Source organism: Erpetoichthys calabaricus, chromosome 4, assembly GCF_900747795.2.
Source record: "Erpetoichthys calabaricus chromosome 4, fErpCal1.3, whole genome shotgun sequence".
NCBI classification, from domain to species: Eukaryota; Metazoa; Chordata; class Cladistia; order Polypteriformes; family Polypteridae; genus Erpetoichthys; species Erpetoichthys calabaricus.
The window spans coordinates 290,606,641-290,622,990 of record NC_041397.2 but is presented as its reverse complement, the minus strand read 5'-3'; the positions used below and the strand labels follow the sequence as shown (position 1 = coordinate 290,622,990).

General features: G+C 38.7%; 1 protein-coding gene across 2 annotated transcripts in view; it reads right to left on the bottom strand.

Annotated features, from left to right (window-relative positions):
• The window catches only part of edar (ectodysplasin A receptor), a 169,126-nt gene that overhangs the window by 26,886 nt on the left and 125,890 nt on the right, over positions 1 to 16,350 (bottom strand). The window lies entirely within an intron of this gene.

Below are 16,350 nucleotides of genomic sequence, written 5' to 3'. Positions count from 1 at the left end.
TCACCTTCAGGACAAAATACCAGCCCAGCTTTACTTTCCAAAGCTCCATTGTGTGGAGAGTGCCGTCTCATGGCACTCTACAAGTGGGGTGGAATGTGTCTCACCGAATTTCATAAATGCTTCACAATCACAAATTTGGGATCAAGTGAAGTCAGTGGCAGGGAACTGGACACGTATCCCTTAGGTCTTCACAGTCCAGCACTTTATCAGCTAGGGTACACTGCTTGCACCTGGCAGTCCTCAATATCCAGTCCTTGAATGCCATCACTAGAAAGCTCATAACATTAAAAGACAAGCACATTTTTATGCAGCATCTTTCTACTGTCTGTGGTGGGCTGGCGCTCTGCCCGGGGTTTGTTTTGTGCCTTGCGCCCTGTGTTGGCTGGGATTGGCTCCAGCAGACCCCCGTGACCCTGTAGTTAGGATACAGCGGGTTGGATAATGGATGGATCTTTCTACTGTGCCAGTCTGTGACGTGGGTGACATAGACAGTTAAACAGGCTGTGTCGCCTTTATGGGTGCACTGATCAAGTGTTAGCCTGGTTTATAGGCATTTTATCTGGTTGGCAATGTACCGAAGAAAAACTGCAGAAAAAAAAAACCCATGGGTGCCAGCCTGTTAGAACTTTCTGATCTTAAGAGTTACCACTAAAAACATTAGGCTGCATTAACTAAACACTTATACAAAGTGCTGACTTGATGGGCAAACATGGATAAAGTTACATTCATTTTAACAATAAAATGTTCAGAGGAGACCAAACACGGTGTCCATGTAAAACGTCTGTTTAAAATATTTTACCGCTGCCAGAACGTGGGTTGTTTAAATTCAAAATACACAGGTTGACTAAATTGTAAAAGAATATGAGGAGCTCATAATATCTTATTGTTGAAACCTAACCATTCATCTGACAAGTGAAAATACCTCACAGCAATATTATAATCAAAAATTGAGAATAAGAAATTTTTTCGTGCATCCATTTGTCATTTTTTGGTAAACGCAGAGCTCTGTTCTAAGCAACATTTAACCCCCACAAGCCTTTCATCCAGAATGTCCCACAACCTTCATTTTTATATAGCACCATTTCTTACTGTACTACGGATTTTTTTTACAAGATCTATTGTGTAGATTTCCAGCCACAAAGTCACTCAGAGGATCAGAGGAGGAGATCAATTTAATATTAGTGATGAGCGAAACGGCTTGCATGAAACTGAATTCGCAGCAAAACCCATTTTTTTATTCCTTTCCGTGAAATGCCTATTATTGAGATAATAAGAAGGAAGATTAATAAACACATCTAGTGGGAGAAAAAAAAAACAAAACACCGGACTGATTTTCTGTGACATATAGACAGTTTCATGAGCCGTCAGACATGTATTGTGTTTGTACTGGTAAGATGATGCCCACTTTGTCAATTATAATGACATTTTTGGCAATCAGTATGTTAAAGATGCATCAGAGACAGAAATGAAAGTCAAAACTCCATGGTGTATGCAGTCTGCATGTATTCATCTTCAAGCATCAAGGATTAGGAAATGAAGGTTTGCTTTGTAAAGGCGTTTGGATGATCAAGAATTTTTCCATATACTGAATTTTCCTTTGGAGAAAACATGATGCACAATGGTGTATTTTAGTGTGTCTCTCTGTGGAAAATATGCAGAATGTCACAATTAAAAAAAAAGTTACACTGTACCTCTGAAGTGAAGTGAATCAGAGACATAAATAGAATTGATTTTACTGGTGTGCAGGAGATTACCTTCATTTTGCAGATGTGGAAATGAAACAGGAAGACATGGAAGTGTGAACAAATCTGTAAGGAGCACTATTCCTTGTTTTCTACGTCAAAAAACTATTTTTAGTTTTGTTAGAGAGAAGAATTTTAGGGTCAGATTTGCAAAATTGTATGTGAATCGAAACCTGTCTGTTTCACTTATCGCTAATTAGTACTCTTGTGGTTTAAAATGCACTGGGGTCCGATTGCCACATTTCTACACTCCCATGGATTTTGTGCATGTACTCGTACTGTAGAGATTCATTCATTTTTCCTTTACAGTACTAATCACCTTTACTAACTATATTTGAATTAGATAGCATTTATTCTGTCACATGTGTTTTGGTAAAACATCTGTACTCAAAACATAAAGATTCTGGAGAGACAACTTTAGAAAAGATGTCAGTTTAAATTGTCAAAGCCACCATGGCAGTTATATAGAAATTTCCAAAATACTCCCATGGTAATCAATACGCCAGCATTGGCTGCGACACTGAACTCTTACTCTGGCACTATGGAATATGATGGGGAACCCATAAATTTCCAGAATTTGTCAATAACACCGGAGTAGCGTGGAGTTTTTGAATATGTTGCTAGGTACTGTATGACTACTGTGTGTTGAGTGGTACAGTGTAGAGATGATCGAGTGTGTATTTCTGGTGTGTATTCTACACTCATGCTGGTAATTGGACAGAATTTTTTCTTCAAGCCAACACAGCAGCTTTTCAAGAGACCATGCGCAGCACAAAAGTATGATTTTTGCATAATAAGACATTTAGTAATAGTTCTGTTTTTTGATATACTGCTTTAAATTCTCAACTGTTTTTTGTTGTTTTCCTGTTATTTTTCCCTTATTCTGTGTAGTCTGCTCCCTTCATTGTACCTTAATAGTGGCAATTTAAAACAAGCAAAGCAGATACCTGAGTGAACAACACTAAATGATGAAAGGAACTGCTTCAGCGTCAGACCCAATAATTAGTCAATAATGGAAAAGCAGAATTAAAATCAGGAAAAAAAAAACCTGCAGCTCTAGGGGGTCCCCAGGACCAAGTTTGGGAACCACTGTGCTAATGCAAGAGACAGAAAGAAATAAACATGGGCTCAAAGCAGTTATGAGCTAATACAAATATGGGTTCAAATAAAATAGAAGTTGAGACTGTAGCATGGTTAGAAAAACAGTTTAACCCTTAGCGCTCATCCTTCAAGATTTTAACACCCCAGAACTTCACCAACTCCTGCACTAGGCAGGACAACCAAGAGTGTGTGAAATGTGACATAATACATGTGTTGGAACTCTACCATTATATACTTTTATATTCTACTCTTATATACTTTTATCTAAGGCTTGCGCCAAACGATATTTCATTGTATTGTACAGTGACAATAAAGGTGTGTTGCAGCTGACGTCTTGGAACAAAAGCCAGCATTGCAGCATCGCACACTTCCTGCTTATCCAAGATTATGGATAATTAAAATGTATCTCACAGCTTTTGCTTTAAATTTCTCAATTTAACAAAACATACTGTTGCTATATATTCATCAATTCCATCTTTGTTTTGTGATTAGTGATTGACTCTTGGCATTCTTCTTTGAAATAATAAAGACTTTACACAATGTTTTATGACTTCGATGCTAGATTAGCCTCTCAGGTTTTGACACTAGTTGTTGTCTTTCTGGTTTTGGCCTCACCATACTGCCTACATTTCATCTCCTGTCCTTTCCTTCAGTTTTACTGCACATATTTCATGGGCAGTCTAATCAACAACCAGATTTATTTATTTTTTTGGCTTTTGCACCTCACAGTTTCAATTTGAGTGGGAGGCCATGCGCTTCCAGTGAGTCTTCTCTCCAGACTTTTGAAGACTACTGCCAACTAAAAGTGGAACCAGAATGGAATTAAGTTTGTTTAGAATTCAGAAAGAATCATCATACTTTCATCATCATCATTAGCACCTAAAAATATAATGGTTATGAGATCATGAAGATGGAGGGAAGATGCTCTTGCACTGACTGTATGATTTGTTACAACACTCTGCTTCATAGACAGAATTGCTTAGAGGCATACAATGTGTATAATAGGAGTATTGTTTCAATGGCATGCACTAATCTAGTAGGGAATTAAAGCTTTGTAAATATGTTGTGTCATGGTACCACCCTTTGGCACGACCCAGGATCCCCTATAAAACGGTGCCAGACCACAAAATATACCAAATAAATGGCCTTTTAATTAAAAACATAATGAAGGGGATCAAACACATACGCATAAAGCAACACCTGGCTGCTCTACCTGAAATTTTTAACAGGATTTTCTTACATTGCTGTGTGTATTGTCCAGTACATGCTTAATTTCCCCTCTTATAATGGTAATCACAGTTAACTTCCCCTTTGGGAGTGGGCTATTAGTGTTGGCATAGGACTACTTTAAACATGGGAGGACAAAAGTGGGTGTAAACTTAACACTAGAATCCCTAAAGCCTATGAAAAAAGTCATAATGCCAGGCCACCTTAAATCCCTTTGCACCTCCTCATCAGTGTCTTTTGTTTTGCAAATTTGATATTTGGACTTCAGACTTCACACATTATACATTGGCATTTTGTCATTATTACAGTAAGATGAAAATGTTTCTGTTTTAGTTGTATGTTCAACATTTCTTGCCTCGCATTTCCTGGCATCCTACATTTTCCCAGAATGTTGTAGACATGGAACACACATGAAGTGTATGTATTCCAAATAACAATATATTATTCACCCTATACAATTCCAAACACCACACTGCCATATAAAGAGACTTCAGCATCTGAGTTGACTTCAGCTGCCTCGGCAGGGGGGGGATGAGTGAGCAGGCTGCCTGCTGCCAGTGCTGATCGACACATTTGCAAGACAAAGACGCTGATGAGGAAGTGCAAATGAATTTAAGGTACCCTGGCATTACGACTTTTTAGATATTTAATTATTTCATGGTTATACTGCACAAATGTTTTCATAGATTATTTATTGAAGATATTTAGACACTGTCTTTTTGTTGATTTGAATAAAACACACTTTGCACTCTGAATTTGTTGTTTCCTCACTCGCCATATTCCATCCTTGGTTATGACTATTGATGTCCAGAAAGATGGAAGATGCCCATATCTGCTGGCACCTGGGGCATCACACAATTCAGCTGATTCTACGTTATCTGTTCTTCCATGTAGTTTGGTGTCATCTGCAAACTTCAGTAGCTTAGTGATGACATTCTTGTCCAGATCATTCATGGGTATTAAAAAGAGCAGCAGCTCCAGCAGTACTCCCTGAAGTACCCCACTTTTAAGTTCCCCTCACCATAACCCTTTGCCACTTATTTTTGAGCCACTTTTGTACCTATCTACAGACCACAAGCTGAATTCCCACTTGTTAGTTTCATCACCAACCATTCATGTGATACTTTATCAAAAGCCTTGTGAAAATCAAGAAAAATAATATCATATGCATCTGTCTGATTGTATGAGTTTGTTGATTAATCATAGAATTCCAGAATATTAGTGAAACCCATTTTGCCACATATGAAGCCATGATATTTGCTATTACTCCTAAAGAGCTGTTCGACAGTTTCCTTAATTAACCTGTGATGTATGTTAAGCTTACTGGCCTGAGCAGCTTTGCACATTAAGCACTTAACAAACACGCAAAACACATTTAGCGTCCATAGCAGATCAAGTTAGAATGGTAACCAGCAGTTGTGTACGCCAACCTCTGATTGCAAAGGGATCAATCCAGTGAATTTTGTTAATTTGTAGTAGCTCTGGGTACAAAAAATATTTTGAGGAAAATAATAATGGGGCAATTTACTGCTCTGAGGTTGGTCCTTTCAAAAATTGGATCACAAGAGTCTCCAAATAGAGCCCTGGAATCTATTACTGTTATAAACCACGTCATTACTGCATGTCTCCAATTTTTTTAAACTGTTCAAACATCAGTCCAAGTATCCCATTAGCTAAACCTGAGTATTATTAACACTCCTCCTCAATTATATTATCCCAACAGAGATCTTTTCATCCAATTTAGCAATCAGAGGATTACTTTAGCAGTTAATGGCCTTCTTGCTTAATCTTGTATCTTAATTTTCCTCTTGGCACTTTGTGTATGCAGGCCATTCTCTTCTTTTCTATTATTTGTTTTAAATTAATGGATTGATTTTGTATGTCACAATCATTTGGTGTAAGTAAAATGTTTAGCTGCAGAGGACTGGATTAGTTTCTGTCTTACACCCATTACTATTCAGACCCCAGCTCCTGGTAACCTGGAATGTGAACGGATTAAAGCAGGCTATGAAACTGCATCATTTAAAATAAATACATGTGAAGGGAACTGGCCCATGGTTTATACATATTGCTGGATCAGGAGGGCAAAGAACCACATCTACTTGGACTTCATTCAGATTACTCAGATTCAGATTATGGAATTTCCCATAATGGAAAAAGAGAAAGAATAAGTGCACCTCACCACCCCCTGGTCTGGGGTGGAATTACACTTCATTTGAGCCCTTTAGCTGCCTCCCATGTGCACCTGTGACACCAATATAGATAGATAGATAGATAGATAGATAGATAGATAGATAGATAGATAGATAGATAGATAATCAATTAAAGGGGAAATTGTAGTATTATAAGACACACACACTTTGAAGAACACACTCAAATCAAAATTATATGAATAACCAAATATATTTTTTTTATAATCTAATTAAAATTAGAATATTAAAATATGATGCAGACATAGATTATCTAGAGGTTAACTTCCTATATCATCTTGTGAAAAAGATCTCTTACAGAGCTCCTTAGGATGTTTCTTTCTACCTTGAATCTCATATTCACAAAATAGAGTTCAAAGGCAATCTGGCAGCTACACACTCACTTATTAGTTAAGTATCAAGAAATATGTAACAAATGAAGAATTCAATAAATTATAGACAGCTATTAACTGCCATAGGTAATTATCAACAAGTATATTTGATTGCTTGCCCAGCCACTGTCTCTGCTGAGATTATGCATTCCCTCAGTCTAGCTGTGCTTGTTTTAGGTACTTTAGCCTCGTCTCATATGCCAGCTGTTTACTTATTAGTATAATTTGTGACTTTGTATTGGCACAGAGTGAGGAAGTGTAGGTATGAGAACAAATCATTGTTATAAAAAATGATGCTGAATTCAGGCCTGGTTCCAGCATTTTCTAAATGATGCCAAGGATGAGTTGAAAGCTGGTCAATGACTTTAGGAATGAGGAGGCAGGCCAGATTTACAATCTACATTGGCGGAGACAGGTTAGTGCCGTCACTTCTCTGATTTTACTGTTTAAGTGAATCGATACATTGCATACATGATATCAAAAGCAGAATCAAGCTTTATGTCGTTTCTTCACTGGCTCATTAACATGGCAGCAAGAAAGCAGGTGTCTCTTTTTGTCACTTTTACTTTTGTAGTTTTTTTTTGTTTTTACTATTTTGCATCATAGAATCCTTTCTCAATGTCAGCCCACCACAGGACACACATCCCCACACTAGGGCCAATTTAGAATCGCCAATCCACCTAACCTGCATGTCTTTGGACTGTGGGAGGAAACCAGAGCGCCCGGAGGAAACCCATGCAGACACGGGGAGAACATGCAAACTCCACACAGGGAGGACCTGGGAATTGAACCCGGGTCTCCTAACTGTGAGGCAGCAGTGCTACCCACTGCACCACCGTGCCGCTCTCATATTGTTTGTATCATGACAAAATTATTTAGTTCTAAGCAAATCAGAGAAAAACAGAATGCTATTTTAAAATTAGTAGTCTGGAAGGGTGACATTAATGCCAGACTACAGCTCCGTGGCATTGCCACTGTGGAACTACAGTATATATTCAATTAATCAGTTAGTAACTTAAATGTTGATTTTATTCAACAGTCTTTTCTTAACACTCATACATGCCTTAAAGCTTTGTTTATAACAACAAATCTGGAAAAAATTAATTATAGAAGTGTAACACATGGATCTGGCATGAACTAGTTACCAAGGACATCATAGCTTGGCAATTTAACATTTGTCTTTTATGAATGTGATGAAAACAAAATGGAAAGATGTTCACTGAATTAGCAGGCTGATTATGAAGGTAGGCTCAGTTATGGGATGCACTCTGGACCCGCTGCAGGTAGTACTGGAGAAGAGAATGAAGACAAATTTGGGTGCCATTATGAACAATGCTGTACATCCACACCAACACTGAGGACTTTCAGCCAATGTATCATTCAGCAGGAGTGTGTGAAGATACGCGACTCGAGGGACTTTATATCAACAGCAATACACCTTCATAATGCCTCACTGGGACTGTTCTCTTATGATTAGCCATGCCAGATCTTTTTATTTCTTCTTTTTGTAGTTCTTGTGTGTCTTTGAGGGGGGTTGTTGTTTGTTATAATATTTCTATATAGCTGAAATACCCAGCATTGCCTGGGAGGAAAATCAAGCGTTTTTTTTAATTGTTTGAGAAAAATATAATTAAAAAAAAAAACCACAATTTTAAAAATAATTATAAATCAACAAACAATGAAGACTCACTAATGTGCTTGTCTTACAGCCTTGTATGTATGTTATCATCCAGTTGACGCTCGTAACCGGCCAACTCTATTTAATTTCAAAAGCAACAGGGGCGCGGTGGTGCTCAAACATAAAGAATGCTGGCAGTCACCTCCGGTTCGCCCTCTGGTGGTCGTTCCGAGTGTCAACTGGATGATAACATACATGCAAGACCGCAAGATCACCCCCCAGCCTACTCAGAAGGGGGTGGGTTAGGGATGATTTCACCCTACGATACTTTTAGTCGACTAATGAAAACATGTGCATCAAGTTTCATGAAAATTGCTCCAGCCGTTCGGAAGTGATGCTGGACTGGAACATACTGTACATACATACACACACACATACATTGACTTTAATATATACAGATTTCTTGACCTTCTGTAAAAGCTAAATTGATCCCTTGGGACGATTAAAACATATATTATGTATTTCCTTTTCAATGTATCTATCTATAAAAGCAAGGTGTCACATCTTCCAGTGTATGTTAGTTCTCAATAACCAGACTTAGAAATTTGTTTCTACAATTAGCATTTCTTTGAGTTACTGTTGGATTATAGTAAAATTTTGATTTCAGTTTTGATACTAGCTTTCGGACCTCAGAACCTCAGCAAATGACAGATAACTATGAACGTTCCCAACCTGTCTTACACCAATATCTGTGGGGCTCAGCACAGTTGCTCAATTCTCAATTCCCTGGTACGCCACACTACACAGCAATAACGGGAAGTCCTCCATGAAGTCCTGAACGTACTGCAGCAATAAGGGGGGGTTAGGGTGAAGTTCACATGAAGTTCCCCCATGAAGTTCACATCTCATCAAAGTGTGTAGTTTTGTTTCCTAAAGTCAATGACTGCAGGAGTGAATATCTTTGAGAGGAAAGATGAAGTTTTTCTGTACTTTTCCAGCACCGCAACCTGAGTTGGAAAATACTTAACAGTGCTTGTTATATGTAACTCTGGTCTTGATTAATTAATGAATTCAGTAATTAATTTATCTTTCAATTTAAATTTTTACTGTTTCTGGCTGCAAGACTGTAGCATTCAGAACGACCTGAGGCCTTTCCCTTTATCTTCCATCATGCATTCTTTGTCATTTCGCATGTCTGGCTTAATCCTGCACAATTACATTTTTAAATGAGATTTAAATGATCACAAATGCATCATTATTGTTCAATAAATGTCTCTTTTCCAATATGTACAATCACCATAACTGTGTTATCCATTCCATGAGGAAAACAGAGTTAGGCGCCATGTTGTTAAAATTTTAAAAATGTTCTTAATTTCCAGTTTTACATTAGCAACTTTGAAACTTACAGGTAACAAATGCAAAACAAAGTGCTAGTTAAAGTCCTGTTAATATGGTTTAGGCAGCTATTAGCGGTCTGTCTGTAATTAACCTACTGAAAACAAACATCTAATCAATAATAGGTGTTAGGTATTCCCTTTTTCAGAAAATATAATACAATATTAATTCACTCTGATTCACTGTCATGTGCTAACAACACATACAAATACAAAAATAAATGTCAGTTGACATCTTGTAGGCTATCATTACTCAGCAGCTGGCTACAGTATGTACCTTTCATTTAGTCCTTGAAATACAGTCTGGCCAAATAAAAATCATTAAAGCAATAAATCAAAAGCAACAAAACAGATTGATAAATTAGACTAGAGACACCAGCAAGAAAACTAAGAACCTAAATTAGGCCTCAGTACAGTCTCTGGAGTTTCACTTAAATGCTGTGGCTGTTTTAGAATAATGGCCACACATTAGCGGTTTTAAGCCTTTGTGTCTCTAGTGTAAGTTGAAAATCCAGTATCTTTTGAATGACATTCCCATTTGGTTTTGGCAAGATGCGCATGTTTACTGTTTTGCAGTCTTGAGTGAAACCACATGTGACGGGATGAGCTCTCAGGCTGCCTTTTATTTGCACAGCACTGCTTTATGCAGGCTTTAACAGGTAGCGGGACACACAAAGGCAAGGCACCAAATGTTCTTCTAATTAACTTTTTAGCACATGAAAACAGACAATATTTATGTTTGTTAACGAATACAAAAAAACCATAAGGTTCAATTTCTTTATCATCAATAGACATTTCTAAACGTATTTGTTTGTACTAAGCTGTTCCATCTATCTATCTATCTACAGTGCATCCGGAAAGTATTCACAGCGCATAACTTTTTCCACATTTTGTTATGTTACAGCCTTATTCCAAAATGGATTAAATTCATTTTTTTCCTCAGAATTCTACACACAACACCCCATAATGACAATGTGAAAAAAGTTTACTTGAGGTTTTTGCAAATTTATTAAAAATAAAAAAAATTGAGAAAGCACATGTACATAAGTATTCACAGCCTTTGCCATGAAGCTCGAAATTGAGCTTAGGTGCATCCTGTTTCCCCTGATCATCCTTGAGATGTTTCTGCAGCTTAATTGGAGAGAATTGGGAGAAGGGCCTTAGTCAGGGAGGTGACTAAGAACCCAATGGTCACTCTGTCAGAGCTCCAGAGGTCCTCTGTGGACAGAGGAGAACCTTCCAGAAGGACAACCATCTCTGCAGCAATCCACCAATCAGGCCTGTATGGTAGAGTGGCCAGACGGAAGCCACTCCTTAGTAAAAGGCACATGGCAGCCCACCTGGAGTTTGCCAAAAGGCACCTGAAGGACTCTCAGACCATGAGAAAGAAAATTCTCAGGTCTGATGAGACAAAGATTGAACTCTTTGGTGTGAATGCCAGGCATCACGTTTGGAGGAAACCAGGCACCACTCATCACTAGGCCAATACCATCCCTACAGTGAAACATGGTGGTGGCAGCATCATGCTGTGGGGATGTTTTTCAGCAGCAGGGACTGGGCGACTAGTCAGGATAAAGGGAAAGATGACTGCAGCAACGTACAGAGACATCCTGGATGAAAACCTGCTCCAGAGCGCTCTTGACCTCTGACTGGGGCGACGGTTCATCTTTCAGCAGGACAACGACACTAAGCACACAGCCAAGATATCAAAGGAGTGGCTTCAGGACAACTCTGTGAATGTCCTTGAGTGGCCCAGACTTGAATCCGATTGAACATCTCTAGAGAGATCTTAAAATGGCTGTGCACCGACGCTTCCCATCCAACCTGGTGGAGCTTAAGAGGTGCTGCAAAGAGGAATGGGCGAAACTGACCAAGGATAGGTGTGCCAAGCTTGTGGCATCATATTCAAAAAGACTTGAGGCTGTAATTGCTGCCAAAGGTGCATCGACAAAGTATTGAGCAAAGGCTGTGAATACTTATGTACATGGGATTTCTCAGTTTTTTATTTTTAATAAATTTGCAAAAACCTCAAGTAAACTTTTTTCACGTTGTCATTATGGGGTGTTGTGTGTAGAATTCTGAGGAAAAAAATGAATTTAATCCATTTTGGAATAAGGCTGTAACATAACAAAATGGGGAAAAAGTGATGCGCTGTGAATACTTTCACTGTATCATATATAGTGCCTTTCATATCTATCTATTTGTTATATAGTGCCTTTCATATCTATCTATCTATCTATCTATCTATCTATCTATCTATCTATCTATCTATCTATCTATCTATCTATCTATCTATCTATCTATCTATCTATCTATCACATAGTGCCTTCAATTTCTATCTATCTACAGTATCTAAGTATCTATTGTGGCGGATGGCCAGGACCCATGCCCCTTCTACACTGGATCCGGGGGAGTAGCAATAGGGTACACTCTATATCCCCACTTTGTGGCAGTCCCCCTGGGTTGCATCGGGGCCATTATCTTGTAACACCGGAGCTTATCCTTGTTGGGTCACCACTAAGGGGAGCTGCAAGGCTTCCTGAACCCGTGTGGATGACAACGCAGCCACACCCAGAAGTGCAGACTAATTTCGGTTAATTACCACCTGAAGCACTTCCAGGTGGGCTATAAAGGGAGCGTACAGACACTGCTGAGGGTGGGAGTCGGAGGAGTAGGACAAAGCTACCTAGGAGGAGTGGAGGAAGAGTATTTTGTTTGGGTTTATTTGGTGTGCTTAGTGCGGGACTGTGGGTGAAGAAAATAAATCTTTGTGTTGTATTTTACGTGTGCCTCCGGTGTTAGTCTGTGTCGGGTTGGCGCTGATATAGCGCCTTTCACACTATCTATCTATCTATCTATCTATCTATCTATCTATCTATCTATCTATCTATCTATCTATCTATCTATCTATCTATCTATCTATCTATCTATCTATCTATCTATCTATCTATCATGTTCATATCCTACCATCTTCTAAGCCCGCTCAATACTGAACAGAGTCATTGGTGCTGGAGCCCAAAAACATTGGGCCCAAAGCATTTACTACCCATTGTCTAGGTGCCAGTCCATCTCAGGGGGAATAAACACACACATAACAGCAACATTTATTTGTATAGCATATCTTCACATAATCAATGTAGCTTAAGGTGCTTTACAAAATTAAATAAAAGGAAGTTAATATAAAACATAAAAAAACAAGATTAGGCAATAATATTATACCATATGTAACAGACAAAAAGGTAAGGACGAAAGGCCAAGAAGGCAGTAAAAAACCAAAACCAAAAACAAAATCTCCAGTTAGGCTGGAGAAAAAAAACCCAAAATCTGCAGGGGTTCCAAGGCCAAAAGGCTGCTCATCCCCCACTGGGCACACCACACACCCAGTAGGGCAGGGGTCTCCAACTCCAGTCCTGGAGCACACCCTTTTCATTCTAACCCTTTTCTCTCTATCTATCTGTGGTTGTGGCATCTGCTGATAAAGAGCCAACAATGACCACTAACTTGAATAAATAGAACAGGGTACTTAAACTTTGTTCAAATGGTCACGCTTGAGAAGCAGACTCAGTTTATTTCAGTTTATTGTTGTGTAGTGCTCATCACTGAGTGCAGGCCCAAAGCTCTGTGACATGTGGTCAGGTAAAATGCAAGTATAGATTTTTCAAATACTTAACTTTTCCCGGTTTCCAAAGCTGCCTGCAGTTGATTCACTTGCTTCCCTATAATTAATCCAGAAAATAGTAGCAAGGATTACACCTAGAACAATGAGCTACAACCTTACAACACCAAATCATAAGTCACTTCGCTGACTTCCAGTTTACAGCTAGTTTTACAATCTACTTTTGCTATGTGTAAATTGCACCAAGTCTAAAAGAGCTGTCATTCAGAATAATTAAAACGTGAAAGAACAAGGTCAAAGGGATAAGCAAGAGTCAAAACCGAAATTCAAAAATAAAGAAATACAGAAATAAAGACACATTGTAAAACAAAAATTATATTCAAAGGGCAGGGCTTTGTTTCAAATAACCAGTAATCCAAATTCAAAGTAAGTATTAGGCCCGGTTTGGTCCAATTTTTTATACTTGTGACTATTTAGGGTGATCATCACAAGCAGTACAGCCCTGGTACTGGTCCTATTTCATGGTAAATCTCCATGGAAAAGGACTCCACCACCCACCAAATTACGGTGCAAGTTCCAAAACAAAAAGGCGTTGAAGAAGGAATAAAGTCTTCTTTTGTAAAGACTTTCAGAATTGGATTCCTTGGGTGTTAGAACCCCTAAACCTATGCTAAGATTAGTACTGCAGCTTCAAGAAAACCCCCCCAAAAAATAAATAGAAGCTCTATAAATATCAGTTATAATATAAATGGTTTAGATCCCCCCATAACATTTTATTAGGTGAATATCACATTATGTCAATATTCTGGTCTCCTCATAACTATAAAGAAAACAAACACGCCTTGTGTTGGGGCAGACCTTTTGACTACAGTGCACTCAAACTCAGTAACAATCTGCCTCCAAATATGAGAGAAACCAAATCAGACACAGTGTTGATGTCAGACCTTAAGACTCATAATCATGTTGTAGAGGGGCCACATAGGTATTGTTGTTTATAGTGTTTACACCCAGTCGTGCCTCATCACAGCACCCTGTCTAAACTAATATGTGTCTGCTTAAATGTCGTCTCCGTAATGAGAAATGAGGAAGGATTTTGCGGGGAAGCAGCGACCCCTGGACACGTCAGTACCGGAGTTTTTCCAGTTACATCCAGCTCATCATTATTTAAATGATCAGGAGGTAAAGAAGAGGGAGGAAGGAGAGACGGAGATTTCAACTACCGACAACCGAGCATCATTTTTCTGCCATTATTTACATCACGCCTTGTTCCAGTTTGCTTCTCATTCCGCCGGAATCACGACAGCTCAATCATCGCCAGAAACCCCGGGGTTGGACATTATTATCCACCATTCGCCGAGGAAGCACGGTGAGATTGTTCTGTTTTAGTCGGTAGATTCAAACACATTCATTATTGATCAGCCATCAGTATTCTGGACAGTGATTTACCCGGACTCAATTTCACGTCATTATCATTTAGTAATCATCCATTGATATTATTTGTGTTTTGTGTTTGTTATACATTTGCAGGGGCAAGGGAGGTTTTTTTATTGTATATGTGGTTTGCTGGATGGATATATCCTCTTTAATAAAATCCCTGTGTGCGTCCAGGTGCACGTGTGTGTGTGTCTTCTGGTGAAGTGCGCATGCGCAAGGCATGGTGCGATACGCGATATTACTGTCAGAGAAAGTTACAGGCGTTTTACGGAAATACAAACCAGTATTACTGTCAGAGGAAATTAAAGGTACACAATACAGTGATGCATATTACAGCCACATACAAGCCAGTATTACTGTCAGAGAAAATTAAAGGCATATTACCGACGCGCACGCCTGTATTACCGCCTGAGATAATTAAAGGTATATTACGGATGTTCAAGCCAGCGGACGTACAAGACAGTATTACTGTCACAGAAAATTAAAGACACACAATACACGGTGGCAGCCCACGAAGAACGGTCAGCTCAGCAAGTAAACATCAACAAAAGAAAGACAAAGAAAAATATGACCAACAAACAGAATGAGGTCAAGGTCCTTTGCCATTTAATATAGACTGTTCCTACTAATGTTTATGCACTACTGTTCTAGTGCCCGTTATTGTAACGGGCTTAATGACTAGTATAGATATATTTTACGTCGGGATTTGTATTATTGTTTTTGTCATTGTGTTTTATTTAATATAATTCTACACTTATTTTACACATCTGCTTTTGTTTGCTAGTCTTTAAACCGTCGATTGAGGAGGAGGGAAAATATTATTTGTCAGAGATATGGCTTGGTACAAGTAGGTTCTCCTCAGTAATTTATCCAGGCCACGGGTCCTGGTAGTGTGGCTGCCAGCTAGGGAAGGGGTTGGCCATTAAAATGTCATGATCAGGGCTGAATTTTACGCTCCTATTGCTTTTTTTGTATTAGAGGCCATTTTGCATAACCATTGTGAGGGTCATGTCCCATGTTTCTAGGGGCGTGGTCTCTGGGGGTCGTGACCTCAGGTTCATCGGCACGATTGGATTATGAAAGGTCATTGTTGCACCAATACGGATAAATGTTTAAACTCAAAAACAGAAAACCTCTCTTTGCTGTCGATCTTCATGTCTTGACTTTGATTCTTATCTCTCATCTGGGTTTCGGTCACTTCATTTATATTTTATTTGTTATGTTTGGCCTTTTGCACTCATCTCCCCTTTCGTCTCAAAAAATAATTATGTGTTTCCTGCTGAGCCAGAGTCAGAGTTGTTACCTGAGGCTGTTTCATAATGCTAACAAAATGATAACTTTTCTCAGAAAGGTTTTTGGAAAAAATGAATGCATAAAATAAATTCCTAGGGTAGAAAACCACCCAATTAGCCACATACATTGTGAAAAAGAAATTAAAAAAAATCACAAAAATAAATAAAACCAAATCATAACAGTGACATGGGACATCGTAATGGTCACACTGTAAAAGATGGTTAAGAGTATTAAACTGCAGTCGATATTTATGAAAACTGGGGAAATTCTGCTTGTTAAATGGTATGATTTTATCTGGTTTACTCTCATATCTGTCACTTGTGCTACATCCATGTTCATCACAC